Here is a 19828-nt window from a genome sequence, read left to right as displayed (position 1 = left end):
TAGAAGAATAGTTCAGTTTTAAAAAAGGTCAATTTGAATAAATGTGTCAGTCAAAATCAACTATGAAAAGTTCAAGGTCAAGGACAGTCAGTCAAATTCAACTGACATTTTGAAAGTGAGTCAAGACACAGCCACAGAAAACTCATTTTAAATAACAAGTCTTAGCTAGGCATTGAATTTTATGAAGGAGGATTCGCCACTTATTGAATGTTCAAAAATCAAAGTTGACTCAGATTGATATTGAAAAATCATCGAAACCATATTCTACTACTTCTCATTGCTCTCTAACTGTATAATATAGCTTCCAGTATTACAAGGGACCGCATAGATTATTGTCTTCAAGCTAGCAGAAATAGGTAAATGCTGGCAACTGAAGTCATTGACAGGTGCATTTAGAATTATGTTTAAAAGAGTTTTCAAAGTTGTACACATTTGAATTTATTGCAACACCAATGATCATATATGCTTATATATTTGATCCAAGATTTCAGATTGATAGGGCTTGATTGTTTCATTGTATGTGAAATTTGGAGGGAACTAGTTATTCAAAATCAAGGATGATGATCTCTTATAAAGAGAGAATAGCATTTTTTCATTCTATAAGCTTATTGTTGCTTTTAGAGAAAATCTTTAACTTTACAGGAATCTTTTATTATTTAGTAAGATGCTACAGATACAAATGTTGTTTTTGCCTTGGGGAATAATTCTGACTTGAATTTTTTTCCAGTTTGAAATTCCTCCTGCATTGAGAAATTTCCAACACTGAGGGTGCCACGAGACTGAAACATCTTCCAAAATTAAGGAGGTTTGCAATATTTATGAGAGAAAAATATAATTTTAGAGCTATCAGCAATCCCTCCTAAAACATGGTTGGTGTCCACTAAAATTTTTTTAGATCATTTCATGATTTCAAATTATTCGACATTATATCTGGAGAGTTGTTTAGATTTTACTTTTTGAATATAAATGAAAAAAATCACTGAACTTTAAAACTACATAAAGTCATTAGGAATCATCTACTCTAGCCTTTTAACTTGGAAGATGGAGACCTAGACAAGGGACATGACTTACCCAAGGTTGTACAGCTAACTAGAGACAAAGTTGGGCCTACACAAAGAACTCTTGCCCCCTGTCTACTTTTACCGCATAATGCTGTAATGCAGTAATGTAATTTGAGGCTGCATATTTTTGTGCACTACCAAAAATTTGGCAGCACCTATTTAAATTAAAAATAGTTTTGTTCTCTGACCCTGTCATCTATTCCTGGTAATCTATCCCATAGAAAGGAAATTGTTGATATACAAAATATAAATGTTTAAAGATTTTTTCTGTAGCACTGTTCAGAAATCTCTCAACAAAAGTAAAAAAGTTGGTATTTAATAGGGAAATGGCTAAATACATTGAAGTAGCGTCACATTATGGAATATTATGGATCTATTGAAAAGAATGCATTAGAGCTACACCAGGTGACATGGAACAATTTTCAAGATTATTGAATGATAATAATGAGAGTCAGAAAAAGAATGTAAAATATGATTTAATTTTCATAAAGCAATTATAAAAATATCCCCATTGATATGTAAATCTGCCCAGGACTATGATAGGACAGAGTAAAATACAGAACATACATGAGGATATTAACAAACTAAACTGTGTGTGATGGATGCCATTATGGGGAGATAAAAGTAATCCTTTTAAAGCATTTTAAACACCCATGAGATGATGTCACCTGTGTAAAGTGTGTGTCTATATGTGCTTGAAGAGACATATGAAAACATAGTTACAAACATTACTGGTGAATATATCCACATAGTGTTCCAGGTAGTTTTTATTTTCTTTTTTCAAGTTTTAATACATTCAAATGATCTACAATAAACTTTTAAAAATTTATATTAGAAAAATTAAATGTACCTTCATTGTGATAAACAAACAAAAAAAAATCGCTTAGAGCTGAAAGCTAGGGTTACCATGGAGAAGTACAAAGTTAAGTGTTCATCAACTAAAGATTATAAACTAATCAGCTTGTATAGCTAATACGATCCATGCCTGATAAGCAGCTCTTCTTACATTGCGTCCACGTGAAGACTGCCTTCTATTTATAACTACAGATGGCCATTTAGAACTTAGTCTCTTTAAGATTCTGCCTCTATGAGTTATGGTCTTTCCCAAGACATCTGTTAAAAAACCTCCTCACTTTTTTTGTTTTTCTCAGTATCAGACTGATCTAGCACTGTGGTTGTCTGCTACAATCTATAGCTCAGTTCCGTTGGTCTTCATTTGACATTGTTTTTCATACATTCTTTTAAAGTATCTTAGCAAAAGTCTTATTTTAGTTGTTAATCTTGGGGAAGCTGCTACGATGTTCTCCTGCTGTTAACTATTCATTATAACCTTTTCAAGCTAGCAGAAATACATAAATGCTGGCAACTGAGTTCCACAACCTCAAAAGCATGTTACCTTTACTACTGGTGGGCATCACCCACCAGAAGTTCTTAATGTTAGAAGTAATTGTAATAGCATAGTAAATGTAATGCTAATGATGGTAGATGAAACTTCAATGGCTGATCAAGAACTTCTAGACACATGGAGGATGACATTTTACAACTGCTCTCTGGATCTTAAAGATTTGATTCGAGCTTTATGCAAATAGGATGGCTCAAGCTAACTATAGACAGTTTTATTTTTGGCTTAATCTAGCACATTGTACAATGTGTCAACTACCTAGAAATACTCAGTTGTATTGCCTCAAACTTATCTTGGCAGCACATTGGGTTTCTGTGAAGACCAATACACAATCTATATTTGAATTATCTTTTGGCATATCAAGCCATATAGTTAAGTTGATTTCCCAAGTCTTTTTGATTTTATGTATTAAAATTATCATCATGACTGCATATACATTCTTGAAAGTTTCCCTGATGGACACTGATGGGATTCACAGTATTTTTTGGTGTTACTAGCTAAAAGTCTATCTCATGGGAAACTAATTTTCTAGCATTGTGTTCACAGATGGAAACATTACTGTTGAATCCAAGAAATTCAGCACAACTGTCTAATGTGATCTATCATCATTATAAACTTTGTCAAGTCTCGAATGCATTAATCAATATACATTAGTCATCTTTGTTTTCATCTTCAAATGTCTTGTGAAAGCTCCTAAATCTTTTGAATTATCAGGTCTAATACTTATTATACTTATTTGAGGTACACATTCACATGCTAAAATCTGTATACCTATATTGTACTTCAAAGCCACAGATATAATCTATGTAAATAAGTTTTGTAGGAAACAGAACTATTGGAGAAGTTGAAAACAATACAAATCTGAACTTTTTTGAGACCGTTCCCCTCTGTCGCCCAGGTTGGAGTGCAGTGGCAGGATCTCGGCTCACTGCAACCTTCGCCTCCCGGGCTTAAGCGATCCTCCCACCTGTTTCCCTTGTAGCTGGGACTACAGATGCGTGCCACCATGCCTGGATGATTTTTTGTATTATTATTATTTTTTTTTATAGAGGCAGGTTTTCACCATGTTGCCCAGGCTGGTCTCGAACTCCTGGGCTTAGGTAATCCACCTGCCACAGCCTCTCAAAGTGCTGGGATTACCATGAGTGCAGTCTGGACTATCTTTTTAACCTCTATTATTTTCTTAGATTAACCTACTGTTATCATAGCTTTATATAATAAACCCTTCATGTAATCCTAGATTATGAACAGATTCATAAATATTTTCATTCTCTCCACTAGTTAAGTGGCAACAAAATCAGTGATAACACAGTGATACTCTTATTCATTAGTGAGGAAACAACTGGAACATGCTGGTTAAAAGAGCCTATGAATTCATTTTGGGTATGTAATATCCAGTATACTTCATTTTTGCTTTAGATATGCCCATAGTCTCTTTATAGTAGTTTATTAATAAATATACCTGATTTTCTTTTTATCAAAATACATCTGAGGCACTGAGATCACTAGAACCAACATTTGGTAGAAACATTTAACAAGGATTATTTTAGGACAGATGCGGTAGCAAATATTATGATTGTCTTCTAGATGTGTTATTTTTATGAAAAACCAATTAAACCATTCATATTTTCATTAAAAATTAATGTTTCCCTGTTAATTTCTAACTGTTGCTGATTTTCTCTTGACAAGTAAAGTGATTAGAATTTTCTAATATTTTCAAAAGAATATTAACCACATACAATGGAAAAATGACTCTCTTTAACCACATTAAGTGCTTTGTCTGGCTGAACTTAATTCAGTAAAAAAGGATCAATTCAAATAGTGGCTGGCTAATTTAGTTAGAGCAGCTGACCTAGTTCATGTTGATAGTGACAATATATGTTGACTTTTAGGGTTGTACGAATGATTATTTTTTGAAAATAATCATTTTATTGAAATGATTGAAAGGCTAACTCCTACCCCTCTCTCCTCCACATCATGCCACACATACAATCTAAATTTTAGTTTAGTATTAAAATGATATCATAGCTAATGTATCATTTAGTACTTACTACTATTTAGTTTGTGTGGTAGATTGCTATAGTAATGGTCTTGGATCCACATCCTTATATAATCTCTTCTCATGCTTACTCTGTGCTTCTCTAAGTGACTTGGATAGGTCAATGAGACGTGTGTGAGCATTGAGCAGACAGACAATTGTATTGGTGTGTGCACTGGAGACTCCTGTCTTGAAATTCTGTGATAACCATGCAACATAGCTTGGAATAGCCTGCTGCAGAATGGAAGACTGCTTAGAGTAGAGACAAGCCATCCTAGCTGCCCCCGTTACCAAACAGCTCCCAGTCGACCTGACTGCTGACAGTAGATGCATTTATGAGTCTAACTGAGACCACCAGCAATCACTCAACTGAGTCCAGCTCAACTCCCTTGACCCATAGATTTGAGTCATAAATTTTGGGGAGTTGTTTTGCAGAAAAAGCTAACTGGAAAGTAAATTTGGAGCCATGATTGAATGAGACTTCTGTGGATTCTGGTATGAAAGTTGCAAGTTGGAGAAATGTAAAAATTCTGGGCGGATGGTGGTAGGTTGCAAAAACAGCCACAAAATCTTGCAGTTCCTCCCAACCAGACGTGGAGCCTCTTTCCTTACCCTTTAAATCTGGTATGGCCTTATGGCTTGCTTTAACCAATAAAATGTGACAAAAGTTTCACTGAGCGAGTTCTGAGTCTAGGCCTAAGGAGTCTTAGCATTATTGCTCTTGGGCTTAGAACCCTGAGATCTTTAATGTGAACAAGCCTGGGTTAGCCTGGTGGATGATGAGAAACATGTGGCTCACTTGCTCCAGTAGCCCCATGCAATAGCCACATGATGTCCAAAATGAATGCCTTGAAGTTGACAGGCAGCTGATTGCAGATGCATGAGTCTTGATGAGACCCAGAGATGTACTCTGGCTGAGCCCAACCCACATTGCCAACACACAGAATCATGAACTAAATAAATGGTTGTTTGAAGCCACTAGGTTTTTGCAAGGTTTATTTTGTAGTGAAAACGGATAGAGACCATATTTAATTCTTACCTGTATGTATTTAGGATAACAATTTCTTAGTTCCTTTCCTATAGTTATAGCAGATGAGCAAAAGGTATTAATTGATATTTAAATGTAGCTTTTTCCTCTAAAAATATTTAAATCTCAATGTCTAAAATATAAAAATGAGACAGACTAATGAGTTATTCCATTCAGAATTTTGGTATGAGACTAAATGTAGTTGGAAACAGCCATGTGGGCAAAACCCAAAAAAAGTTCACAATAAAAATGAACTTTAAATTCTCCTGCCTGATTATTTTTCAAAGCAAATGGAAATATTTGATATTGACATATGATATTGAAATGTTTGCGGTTTAACATGGTAGAGCTACGGTAATTTTAAACACCAGAGACACCATCGCAGACTGTTGGAATGAATAGTGGTGTGACGAGCTCAGTGAGCAAAGCATGTCACAGGGTTCCTTATTTTGGGGAAGGCCACAAGTATTTAACTGTTCTTTACTATGCAAATGATAAATAATGGCAATTGAAGTACAGGTTTCAAAAATACTTTTTGGAAATACTATCACTATATTTAAGAGGTACTTTAAAACAAACTTTGTAAATATAGTATATTTATTTATGGGGCTATCAGTAGTTAGAAAGGATAAAATGCAGTACTTTTTAGTCTTACTGAGGCTTCTTAAGATGTACGTAGTCTTTGAACAAGTTAGTAATGTTGTATCTTCGCAGGTAAAGCAATCTAAATTATTTTAGCTAATTTTGCTTGAAAATAGTAAATTCTTTTGGTTTTATGGAATGTGTAAGGTATCTAAAGAAAAAGAGTTGATTTTAAGGTAATTCAATAATTATCAGAGTATTATCTTACCTTATGCTAGTAGGTTGAATAACTTTTAGTAATGAGCTTAGTTGAATTCAATTGAACATTAATTCTAAGAACAAGCTTTTCTGCTAATGACGTACCTATTTATTAACTCAAATTTCTCCTCGAGTTTATTTCTCTCATCAGTATAATATCTGAATACTCAAAAGCTTATCATGTTAAATAGTTGTTTAGAGGTCCATCTATCTGTTACTAGACAAAGAGCTCTATGTAAAAGAGCTCTGGCCTGGCTTTATTCAGTCATACTCTGGTTAATACTGTACACATTACAAGTAACCATTAGGTGTTTGCAAAGTGAACAAATTTATCAAATTTTTCCCGAAATTGATATATTTTTATTTTTTGGTTGGGTAATTCAGCATATAATAAGGATATAAAAAGTGCTGATATATAAGGATATACAATTCTATTTGTTTATATAATTAGACAAATATTTTACTTAGTATATATTTCGTTTAGCAAATATATCTGCCAAGTGTGATGCCAGGTGCTGGCAGTGGTTGGCAAAATCGATATAATCCCTATCCTAAAAAAATTTATTGTTTAGTATGGGAATAAATGTGAAAGGAAGCAGAAGTTCTGATCTTAGTCCCTGTTTTCCTTAAGTGCACTTATTCTTGGAGCTGCCTTTAGAAAAACAAGCAGCCTCACGAGAAAAATCACACAGACCTCAGGGAATTATCTCAATGACCCTAAAAATTGAATGTTAACAGTCATAATAGTTAATTTATATTTTATCTATACCACAGAAAGCTTCAAGCAACATGTAAATTTATGTAAAACACATATACTTATGTTAGGCAAGATACAGTTTATCCCTGGATTCAATTTGGAAAACATCTGCAACTTTACTTTTGCTATGTATATGTACCTTGCTACAATTGAAACCAAGAATAATCATGATCATTGACTTAACTCTCACAGGGGATTTGAGAAGCCCTCTTTAATACAGAATTACTATAGTAATATATTAAATGAAGTTTAACTATAAGATCATTATTTATTGGAATTTAGTAGACAAAACTTCAGTATCTCCCATATTTTATCATGCTCACCCTCTACCTGTAAAGTCTTTTTTCTTTTGTACTTCCTCTCTCTGCTTTGTCTGCAAAAGCAGACTCTTTGTCTACTCTTAGAGCTTACTCTAAGAGTAGGCTCAGGTCCCATTTAGTTTAGGAAGTCTGTCCTGCTTCCACGGGTTGGGTGATGTGTACCTTTGACTCAGCTTCCTGAACATACTTCTTTCATTACAATTGCCATATATCTCTCTATATGTATGTTCCTCTATAAGACTGATCCTAAAAGGCAGTACTTTACTTTAGTTGTATTCATATACCTCTCATAGAAGGTTTGTTATTGATGAATGCAGAATCCTCAGCTCCTGAACAGTGCCTAGTGTATGAATGCTCCACTTATTTCCATGGAACTGAGATAAAATAAGAATTCATCTACAGTTGTCCCTCTGTATCCATGGAAGACTGGTTTCAGGACAGCATAGTACAATGCATGCTTGCTCAAGTCCCTTATATAAAATGGTGTAGTATTTGCATATAACCTAATGCATACTCTCCAGTATACTTTAAATTATCTCTCGATTAGTTATAATATCTAATAGAATATAAATGCTAGGTAAATAGTTGTTATACTGTACTGTTTTATATTTGTATTTTTTGTTGCATGCTGTTATTGATTTTAAAATATTTTCCATCCACATTGGTTGAATCCACAGATACAGAACCATGAGACAGAGGCTGACTGTATTGTACACTGATAAATACTCAATAGAGCCTTCAATTATTCATTAAAGATAATGTTGTCATGCTTCTCAAATTCTTTAAAGTGACCTTTTCCAGGTCCCTTGTATAATGGATACCAGATGGAAAAAGGAAGTGAGTAATAGTCCAATAGTCTTTTCTAAAATTTCCTCTTTCTCCTTTTCTGAGAGAGAAAACATCTTTGAGATGCTACCTACTGAGTTATTAATTCTAGACTCCTAAAGCTGATTTTTATACTGTAATATGATAAAAATAGTCCATGAAAGAAACTAGAGGATTCTGAAAAGCTGAAAACTAAATATATCATAACAATTAGTCACTCCTTAGAATTTAATACAAAACAGATGCCGAAAGAGAAATTGCAAAATGAAGGTAGAATTTTAAAGATGTCTTTAGAAATAATGGCCTCTCAAAAACCCAACTCTTTGAAAATCACTTTGACAAATAACATAGGAATCAATCAAATAAAAACACAATACTTACATATCAGTAGTATTTCAAAATGTAAAACTGAACTGTTTGCTTATAAAAATCCTAAATCTTATGTGGTATTAGATAATAGGGACAATCTTTTATCTAAGAAGGCTTTCAAAAAACTAAAAAGAAAAATCTTTTTCACATATTACTCCTACAAGGTAAAAATTCCAGTATTCAGGGCCTTATTATATTATGCATTTCAGCATTCTGCAGGTTAAATTATATCTCCTAGATACATAGATATATGTAGGACATTCTCCTTAAAATAACAGAGTGCTTATGAAACATATCAGTATTTCTTCAACATGATAACTAGAATCCATTGTATTTTTCTCTTTTATTAGCAGCTCCTGTGATTATTATCTCCAGAGAAAACAATTACTTTTAGGACAACATTAAAAATATTTAAATTTTTATGTGAAGTAAAATGAACAAACATGTTGATGACCGACATATTTTATAGTTACAACAGAAGTTGGAAACTTCCTCTGTTAACTAACGTTATTTAACCACAGGCTGAGGTGGGAGGATGGCTTGAGTCTGGGAGGTGGAGGCTGTCGTGAGCTGAGATTGTACCACTGCACTTTAGTCTGGGCGACAGAGTGAGAGCCTGTCTCTCTTTTTTCATATTTATCTATATTTATAGATCTAGAGCTATAGATCTATAGATATCTATATATCATCTCTCCATATAGATCAATGAGAGATATATAGACATCTATATATAGAACGATATATCTATTTATCTGTCTATAATGATATATATATTAGTCAATGTTTGTTTCTTGGTGACCTACTCTGAATAGCTAGGTTTTAGTTCATATACTCCTGTGTCTAATAATTCCTTTAATAACTACAAATACTTACTTGGTCTTTAATGTGCACCCGGTACTGTGTTAAGTTCAGCAAATAAGTATGTTCCTAACTTTCAGAAACATAAAGGCTAGAAGAGAAAAAAATCGAGCAAATGTTTAAAGCAGCATTTGATACCTGCTCGGGTGGCGGGATCTGTAAGTTATAATGGAAGCACTGGGAAAAGACTTCAAGCTTCCTTGAGGCAAATGCCGCAGTTTGCAGAGCTTACAAGTCAGGGAATAGTATTCTTGGCAGTGGGTCAGCATGTGAGAACATGATATTTTCAGAGAATTATTGGGCTTTGCTGTAAAATAATAAGGGGAAAATGTTGGAAGATGAAGTTTGATATATAGGCTGGAGTTAGATCCAAGATAGGGTGCGCGCGCATGTGTGTGTGTGTGTGTGTGTATGTGCACATTTATGTACTTGGATGGAATGGGGAGGAGTAGTATGATAGAATCGACTTGTTAGAAACATGGTAATGAAGGCTGGGCGCGGTGGCTCAAGCCTGTAATCCCAGCACTTTGGGAGGCCGAGACGGGCGGATCACGAGGTCAAGAGATGGAGACCATCCTGGCTAACACGGTGAAACCCCGTCTCTACTAAAAAAAAATACAAAAAACTAGCCGGGCGAGGTGGCAGGCGCCTGTAGTCCCAGCTACTCGGGAGGCTGAGGCAGGAGAATGGCGTGAACCCGGGAGGCGGAGCTTGCAGTGAGCTGAGATCTGGCCACTGCGCTCCAGCCTGGGCCGCGACGGAGCGAGACTGCGTCTCAAAAAAAAAAAAGGAAACATGGTAATGATTGTGATTATAGTGTAAAAGGTGGTGAGATGACAGCCCTAGACATAAGTGCTGGGAATAGGACTTTGACTCCAGGAATGGAGAAAAGGAATCAACAGATTCAAAATGGAATCAGTAATATTTGAAAATTTGATGGATATGGGGGTAGAAAAAAAAAAAAGAATCTGAGACACTTCAGGTATCTGACTTGAAAACTGGATTTTGGTGGCCAAAAATGTGCATAAAACAATGCTGTAAACACATACTTATTAAGAATAGATATGATTTTAAATGTGGCTAGCAATTATTTTCTTCAGAAGAATGATTGAGACCCTTGTACTCTACATTCTTTGCATCCACTTCAGTTGTTAAAGCAATGTAATATATGGCATCTCATATCCATTTTGAGAGAAGCTTCAAAGCCTAAAAAGGGATGTTGATAAAAATGGGTTCACATACCACAGAATGAAACAACTACAGCCGCCAGAAGAATGAGCTTTAATTAATGGGGAAACACACCCACAGAACATCTGAAGAGGCAAGTGTAGTAGGAGATTTTAAGGTGTTTCTCAATTAATTCTCAGTAACTTTTGTGGGAGAATTTCAAACCATTTGATGATTTTATCTTACTGAACATATAATTTTAATGTTTTAATAGTGATCAAGTAAGTATAGTAATAACAGATGTAGTTATTACTAGCTCAAGAGGTAAGCCTTCCATCTTTTTATCATCTCACTGTTGAAAGACACGATGAAGAGTTACAGCTAGTTTTAGTTCTCTCTGTGCTTTACAACAGCAAATCAGATTTGGAACATAGTTCATGGCAATGAAGTTTTAAGTTCAAAGAAGCCCAAGTGATGATGGGGGCTGTTCCATAAATGGGCCTGTGTTACTCAGGCCTTCGTTAGGCTGGATTTTTACTTGTCTTCCTTCCTGGGGCTCAGTTTTCTCATTTATATATAACTGGACTGACTAACAGTTTAGTTACAGGAATCCAATGAAATAATACCTAAGAGGGAAGAAGGGTAAAAAGGGCTGTTAAAGATGTAAAATTATATTTAAATGTTTTAGCTTAGGTCTTACTCAGACAACGAAACTGTTTCAAACTTATTATAAAACAATTAAGGTTTTAATAATCTGACTTATACGGCTGCTTTTAATATAAATATAAATATATATCCATATTTAATAGGAATATGCTTTTTGGTAAAGGGGCAGGAGATTGCCCATGATAGTGAAACGCATAAATATTTGAAATTTGGATCTCATGTAGTGTAAATGTAACCACACAATCATAGTATAAAATTCATAAGAATGAAGAATTTTAGAAGAATACATGAGAATGTTACCAGCAATGGCAATAATTGGCTCACAAATTTGAAAATGGATGAACGATAATTGTCTATATTTTTCACCAGATAATACTAAATTTACTAAGTAGGGAATTGAAAATGTAATCTTGCTAAATAGTTCTAGATATCCCTAGATCTGATAAATGATAATGTATTGGAGTTCAGTCCTAGTTTGGATAACTCTTGTATACAACAGTTAGGTCTGGGAAAGTTGTTTATCTTTCTAAATTTCTTTTTCTTCTTTTGTCAAACAACAGTGACAACAGTAACACAATTTCTACACCATAGCAGATTTGAGGGAAATAAATGAAATAATATTTGAAAAGTCTAGCATATTGTCAGGTATCTATTAGGCATTAAATAGGTGAGAGGTGTAATTCTGGAGCTGAGGAGGGGGTCTGGTCGTCATAATCACCCCTATACACTAATCATTTCTATGCATTCAGCATGAGCTTGGGATGGAGCACAGCTTGAGCCAGATAACTCTGACTAAAGGCAATTCCCAGAGTGGAACACTGCTGAGAGCTGTCAGCCACCAATATCCTTCATAGCTTGGGGAAGGAGTGGCTCAGTCTTGAAGGGAGGATCGGGGCAACACACCACAGCATCCACTACACTGGCTTATGGTATCTTCAGTTAAAGTTGACACATTATTTATCCTTCCTATTTCAATTGATTGGAATAGGCTCACGAGTAATATGAGTAATGAAAGAGAAGTAAAGGAACACAAGAGGGAGGTAGAGATATGATGAAAAACTATCAAGGTGTGTACAATAGTCCCTTAAGATGTAAATAAAAGAAAGTACTGATTATGTGTACAGTTGAATACTGAGAAAAGATGGTTATTAGGCACCAAACATAATTTAGGTACTCATTTCGGTAACTTGAACATTTGATATAAGTGGAAAGTGATAATGTTATAAAGAATGGATTTGATATTATTCATTCATTTGGTTATTCACTCATTCTAAACTTTTTATAGCATATATATAATTAAGACTTGTTTTCGCCTTCTAAAGTTGCTGTCAGATTGGAAAGGGAAAATAGTTTTAAAACCAGGAGTCATTGATTGCTCTTCAATGTACAATTACAGGATAATCAATAGAAATTTGCATGAGAAGTTTGTTATAAATATCAGAAAGACTGATATGTCCAAGTAAGTCATTGTCAAAAGTAACTTGGTGTTAGGAGAGAATTTGGTTTCATAAACATCACTGAAATAAATCGGATTGACTTTATTGGTAAAGTTAACAACAGTGAATGCAACAACCCACTGTGGCCTACCAGTGATCACATTTTCCAATAATAGGCACTTCATTCCAGATAAATTCATGTTTTTGTTGGATTAAAAACAATCAACTCAGTGAGAATATAGGATTATTAAAAACTAGTCTGGGTTTATATAGGTATGAAGTGGTAAACAACACTGGAAAAAAACAAAACCTCAAAAAGAGAAAACATATATAGTCCTAGAAACATATAAACATTTTTTAAATTTCTGGAGTTACTAAACTAGAAGCATATTTAACTTTTGAAATTTACAACCTAGGAGAGCAAATTCTACTAAGGAATAAAGAGTGTCTTCTTTTTCTCATTCTTCACATTTTTTCTATCCAATAACCTAAAATATCCTAGCCATCTCTGGGAATTATGGTACTCTTATCCCCTCAGAGATTACAGAATCCAAGGTATTGATCTAATATTTCCCAGCATGCCCACAATGAAAATTGCCTTTCTCTATGAAAAAGCTTTATACTCTCTCTGACAATAATAACAAAAACCTCCAGTTCTACACCAAAATAAAAATTTGCAAGGATACTAGTAACTATTCATAGCACACATAATGTTATGAAACCTGTCATAAAGATAAAACAGCTATTAAATATGGAACTTCCAAATTAATAAAAATGCTCTGTATACCTACCACAATATAGGAAGTTTGTTTTGGTAGATTATATGTAGATGAACAAAGTGCAGTATATGAATTGGATGGCTAAGCCTGTCTTTTTATATGTGACAACTTGAAGACATTACCTGATTTTACTGATTTTGACAATCTACAGAAAGTGAAGAGACACACTTCACATTTTGCTCTCTGGGAAAATCTGCTAATTCGAGTCAAATGGAGATGGACAATAAAGCACTACTTTCCAATCCTGACTGCCCTGGGACCCACAGGAAGTAAGGAAGGGTCTCCCAATAACAGACCTTTGATGTCACCTTTCATTTAATTCCAAACTGTGCTAATGTGATATTCCAATTTTGTGTAAAAAGTAAAAAAGCAAGGAAACAAATTATTCTGTTATGAAAACAGATTTTAGTAGAATTTTATTCAGTATTTAATTATATTAAAACCTCCGAAATAATGTAGCAGTTGGCTAAGCAGAGAAAACACTTTATATGAGGTTTTGTTTTTATGGAACCAGGATTGGCTGAATGACCTTTTTATGGACATTTTTAGTATAAAGTGGTGAAAAATAAAATTACTTATTAGCCCTTGCTTTTAGGATCCCTGCAGTTTATCAATACACAAAATATTATAGACTCATAGAATTAAATGGCATATTTTGGTCATATTCATAAACTACGTGAACATATATACATACTTAAAAAAGATGGACATTCTTATTTGCTTTGGGAATGATTTCTACTTTGATAAGATAGTGAGTGGAGGCATATTTTTTTAGCACAGACAAGTCGGAGAATGAATATGGTGCACTTTTCTGGGATAGTCTGAATATTCTAAAACCTTTGAAGGTAACCTTTCTTTGTGACGGTCCCCAAGTTTTGGTTGATGGTTACTGTATGTTTCTGTCCTATTAAAATTACAATTTTTTTAAGTTAGGTGAAAGATTGGGAGGGAACAGTAATATAGCAAATATGTGGTGGTCAGGAGGTTGGAATAGAAAATGGGTGGATTACTAGGTTGCCAGCGTTCAGAGCAGGACAAAGAACCAGGAGGTAGGATCTGAACTGATGAGAAAGGATAGGCCCTTAGTGAGATAGGGAAAGGGTAGCACTCAGAGTTGACGGGACCATATTACATAACAGTGTGAATGTTAATAGCAAACATAATGAGTCTAAGAGACTGTGAGCCTTTGTTAGCTCTTCTGCCCTTTCATGCACTTCCTGTTCAGTGGTGAAATGGCTCCCGGGCTTCGCATGCCAAGTTGATGAAGAGGAGGAAGAGGTATTTGCTCATGAAACCCTTACAGCTTTGTGCCTTAGTAAACTGGCAGTATACCCAAGGATTCCATTGATTTTTACACAGTTAATCTTTATCAATCAGGAAACAGAACGTTGCCAATTGAGCACTCGCTGTGTTCTGAGACTTTTACTCCTTAGGAAATAGCTAATTCTGAAGAAGATAAACTAGGAATAGAAGTATCTGTAATAATAAAATTAATATAGGCTAGAGCTTTTCAGCTAATATAAAATTCTCAAGGCACTAAGGGGTTTATATTCTGTCTTTCTATTCACCTAATACTCCACAAAACTTCTGCATATGAATCAGACATGTTTCCTTATGAGTCTCATGCTTGGCATACAGGTGATCATAGTTACTCCTACTTTCCAACTTTCTGACATTCAGAAGTGACTGGTAATGAAATGAACTTTAGAGGAGTGAGTCCTCATCACTGAAAGTATTAGGACATGCACTAATGATACTGAAAGAGACTTCTAGATAACAGCCTAGGCCAAACTCAATAATCTGTACGATCCAGCACAACCCTAAGATACAATATCTTTTCTCACCTTAGATTGTCTCTTTTTTCTGCTTTGACTATTCTAATTCTACTCACTGAGGTCTAGTTCAGTTAGCATGTTTTCCCCAAATAACATTACTTCCTATGGTTGTTAAGAGGAATCAGTGAGCTATTGTGTGTGTGTGCATGTGTGTGTGTGTGCCTAGACAGATATACACACACTATCCATCTATCTTAGCTCAGTGCTTGGCGCATAAGTGTTCAATTATTTATTTTGCTTTTCTCCACAATCACAAAGTGTCACATTAATCTCTTTCCTTCCTAGTCTTCAACAAAATTTGACTGTGATTTTAAAAGTTAGTAATTGTTTTTATGGTCATATTTTTCTTGAATTGCTTAATGTCTTGCATTATCTTTATGCTTACTGAAGACTGGAATCAAACCTTCCTTTGATTTTTATTTCCCACAGTTTATAGACAAAGGCTGAACACATAAGTGGTCAATGAATATGGAGAGAGTTAGCTTTATAAAGGAGAGTGAACAAATGTGTAGTTTAAAAATCACATGATATTGAATCTTATTACCCCAATTTATGTGGCCTGGAAAAGTCTTACTCTTTAGTTTCCTCGCTAAAAAATGGGTTCAAAATTCCCATCCTGCCTTCCTACATGTATTGCTATAACCAGAGAACTGGGTAAATGTGAAGGACCATGCAGCTATATAGCACTTTGGCTCAGTTGCCTATTTGGTTGCAATTTATCAAGTTCACAATGAAAAGGGCAATTCTTCTCTAGCGGACCATTCTAATGACAAAGGCATGAGATATTTTTCTCTGTTAAAAAAGCAACACATTGCAGGCCACCATGATATTCAGTGTAACACTTTTTTATGCATTATAAGGATAGAAACTTTCTTATATCCTATATGAATAATTAGAGGATTTCAAGTCACTGGAAAACAGTGGCTCACCACAGTCCTCCATTAAGACTGTGGCTCTGGGGCCACATGGCAATGCTCAATAGCTCAGATGCTATTCAGACATCCCGAGAGGAATCAGAGGTTCTTGTAGACCTCTGACCAGCATAAACTCTCATGTCAAGACACAATAGTAAATGCTTTGATTTAGTTAGAGGATGGTTATTTAAAGTCAACACTTACAATGATTATCTCCTTATTATAACCTCTACTTAACAGGTCTACGCTGAATGTAAAATCCACAAACTAGTCAACCCCTGCTCCACACAGCTGTCAGAATTATCTTCCTAAAGACAAATCTGAATCATGTGAATCTCTGTTGTGCTCAAAATACAAATCAAATTTTACAGCTCAGAAATCAGTGCCTTTGAGGCCTCTGCTGCTTGCCTTTAAACTTATTCAACAAGTATTGATTTATTGTCTACTATACACCCTCACTGGTTCCTCACTGTTCCCAAAACACACACTAAGCTCTTCTGCCCTTCTGTGTTTGCCCGACCTGCTCGCTCTGTCTGAAATGCAGTTTCTTCTAGGCACCTGGTGAAATCCTTCCCAGCCAGGTCCATTCCAAATACCAACCCCTTCTAACAGCTGTATGCACATAGTTCTCTGGTGTAGCTCTGTTATAGCAGATCACAGCCCATCCTGCAATTTCTACCCTTCAGTAGAGCTCTCTTAGGTGTGAAGGGCTATGCCTTTTATTTTGGATCCCCATCCCCCAACAGCACTTCGCTTGTAGAATTAAAAAGATTTAAAACTAGTTTACTACATTCAGTTTATTCATAAAATTTGCACAAACAAAAAGGATTTGAATGAATTGGATCAAATGTTTATGTACTAACTGATTGCTTCTCCCCTTTCAACAGTGACTTCAGTAATGGATTTGCTCCAAATTAATCAAATTGCTGAGTTTGTAAGAGGGCAACATAAATAGTAGAAGCATTTATCATTATTCATGTTTTAATTTAAACATAATTTTTAATTTAAAGCAATACTATTGTTTTTTAGCCTGATGTGATCATATGTTTATGTACTATGTTGAAATGCAGTTCAAAGCAATCATCTATTTTAAAAAATAACAATGTGCATTGTATATAGATTGTACATGAAGGCTACATAAAATAATTGACTACAGCTTTATCTACAAACTAATGTCTGTGTATAAAAGATACAACTAATTGAAAAATAGGGAATATCATTAAATCATATTTTGGCATCTACAAAATAAGAAATATTGTTATCTCTTTTTCCCACTTGAGAGGTTTAGTTAATTTATGTTACCTCCTGCAGTGGTAATGTGGTTTTCTTCTGATTGATTCACCCTCATTCACTCACCCACTGGCAGGGTTCTGTCCTAGGACAGTTAGCCTAGACAGTGCTCCAATCATCAGCGCACTCTGTTCCTGCTTAAAAGTCCCTAAATCCCATGTTTAATTTTTTTACTCTGCTGGGATAGGTTAGACACCTTAGGAGATCCTTCAAGATTCTTCAGTGACTCTTCTTGGAAACTTGGAGCTGGTCTTGAGTCACCCCTCTTGGCTCTCTTCTCAGCCCCATCCTGTCCCTCTGACTCCCAGAGACTATCCTTGATCTCACAAAAAGAAGGTATCTGCAAGCCCAGAAGACCTCTCAAATCTCCTTTCTTTATAACATTTTTATATGTTTTCTCCTAAAGCGTTATTTTCCGGACATATTTTACACGGAGAAGGGCAGAAGGGAAATAGAATGTTGTTCTTTCCGTTCTTTACCTTTTTATCGTCATGCAATGGTATTTTCTCTGTTGTGTGTCCTTAAAGCCAGCCAAAACTCAGTGTTTGAAGTAACTGAGAGAAAGGTGATAGATAATTTCTTATACACGCTATGGTTTTGAAGCTTCCATCTATTTTAAAGTACATATGCATACTAAATATATATTTTGGCTATATACCTTAAAACTAAATGTTTTTCTCCCTTCTCAGTACCATAATTTGCTTTCTTCTTCTGTCTCAGAGTTTATTGTTACTGTCTCTAATCCAGAGCCTAATTTCAAAGTGGGTTGTAATTATATGGGCTTGCAAGGAATAAGGAGTCCATTTTGCACTCTCTGGGGCAAGGAAAGCATATATGCAAGGAAGAACACAGCAGATGTTCTTAACTGCTAACTTTATGGAAAGAAAGTATTTATTGCCACAAATGAATGACATCAACCTAAATATATCTATGTCTAAGAGACAAAAACAATAATTCATGTAACTTCACCAGGTGCATTAGTTTTTCTATTGGTATTTTAAAATAAAGAGGGGAATTACTTATAAGAAAGGGGCTATTTATTTTTGGACATATTTTTGCTTTATGTATGTGATCACTCAAAATGAATCTTTGCAGACAATCCTAAGAAGATATTTTCTTATGGAATTTTTTATAAAAATGTGATATTTTAAAATTAAATTTTCTTGGTCCGTTTTGCATCATCCATGTTATAAAATTTGTAGGAACAATATTGTAGGAAGGAATGATCAACCCAAGATAAAGGAAGAAGGAAAACCACAAAGCAGAGCAAAATGTGTTTAATTTAAAACAATCTAAATATTTTACATATAACTTGGACATGAACAATTGAAATTAGCTCATTTAATGAGATGGTGAACAAGGTAGTTGGCAATTGTTTCTTATTTATATACTCTCTCCTATTAATTGGAAAGTAAACCAGGAAGAAAGGAATAGTTTTGAAGAAAGTGGCTAATTTTTGTTACATTGGAAAATGCAACAAAGAGAGCTCATCTTTACTCTTCTAGTAATATACATTTACCAAATTCTAAAGTGAGAAGCTATCTTAGAAATTATCTGGTATAACTTTTTTACTTTATTTCTCCAGAAATTAATGCCCAGGCAAATCATGTGACTGGCTTTATGTTACACAGCTGATTAGAGATGAAGCTGGGACTCGATCCAGAGAATTCCTGACTTTGGATTTAGGGCTTTTTTTTTCCCTTGTATCCCATAACCTTTAAAATAAAATCCAATTGAAAATGAGTTTACATACTTGGGCTCACTAGAGCTATGGTTTTCCAATGCTTCTCAAAGTGTTTAGGGACAAATCAACTGATAGTAATAAGTATGCAACAGCATTTTAAATCCAATTTGTAGGCAAAAATTGTATTTGGCTCCATCTCTTTAGCCGATATAGAAGGAAGATTCCAGCCAAAGTCGCTCTTTTTCCACCACCCCAGTTCCATCTGTCTTTCTCCTCCCTCTGTCATTATGTTACTCTATTACATTTTAAACAAGTCGATGGAGGGAAGGGGCCTCTTTTCACTTCTCTAGAGTTAAAGCACTGTGATGGTTCTGTAGGATTTGGTTCAAAAGATTTCCCACTCCATTTGGTTGATTGCCATGTAGGTACACAATATAAAAGAAGATATTAGGGAAAAAAATGAGTGTATCTTTGAATACTGACTTAAGGCTAATGTGCATTTATGACTATGAGTTGCGTGTTTAATCTTTATAAATGTGAGACATCAAAGAAATTCCAAA

General features: G+C 34.8%; 1 protein-coding gene across 2 annotated transcripts in view; it reads right to left on the bottom strand.

The window, feature by feature from the left end:
• Window positions 1-19828, bottom strand: part of CNTN5 (contactin 5) — a 1321567-nt gene that overhangs the window by 131342 nt on the left and 1170397 nt on the right. The window lies entirely within an intron of this gene.

This window comes from Colobus angolensis, unplaced genomic scaffold, assembly GCF_000951035.1.
Source record: "Colobus angolensis palliatus isolate OR3802 unplaced genomic scaffold, Cang.pa_1.0 Scaffold7, whole genome shotgun sequence".
Taxonomy (NCBI): Eukaryota; Metazoa; Chordata; class Mammalia; order Primates; family Cercopithecidae; genus Colobus; species Colobus angolensis.
Note: the sequence above shows the minus strand (reverse complement) of the source record. Positions and strands in the feature narration are given on the sequence as shown.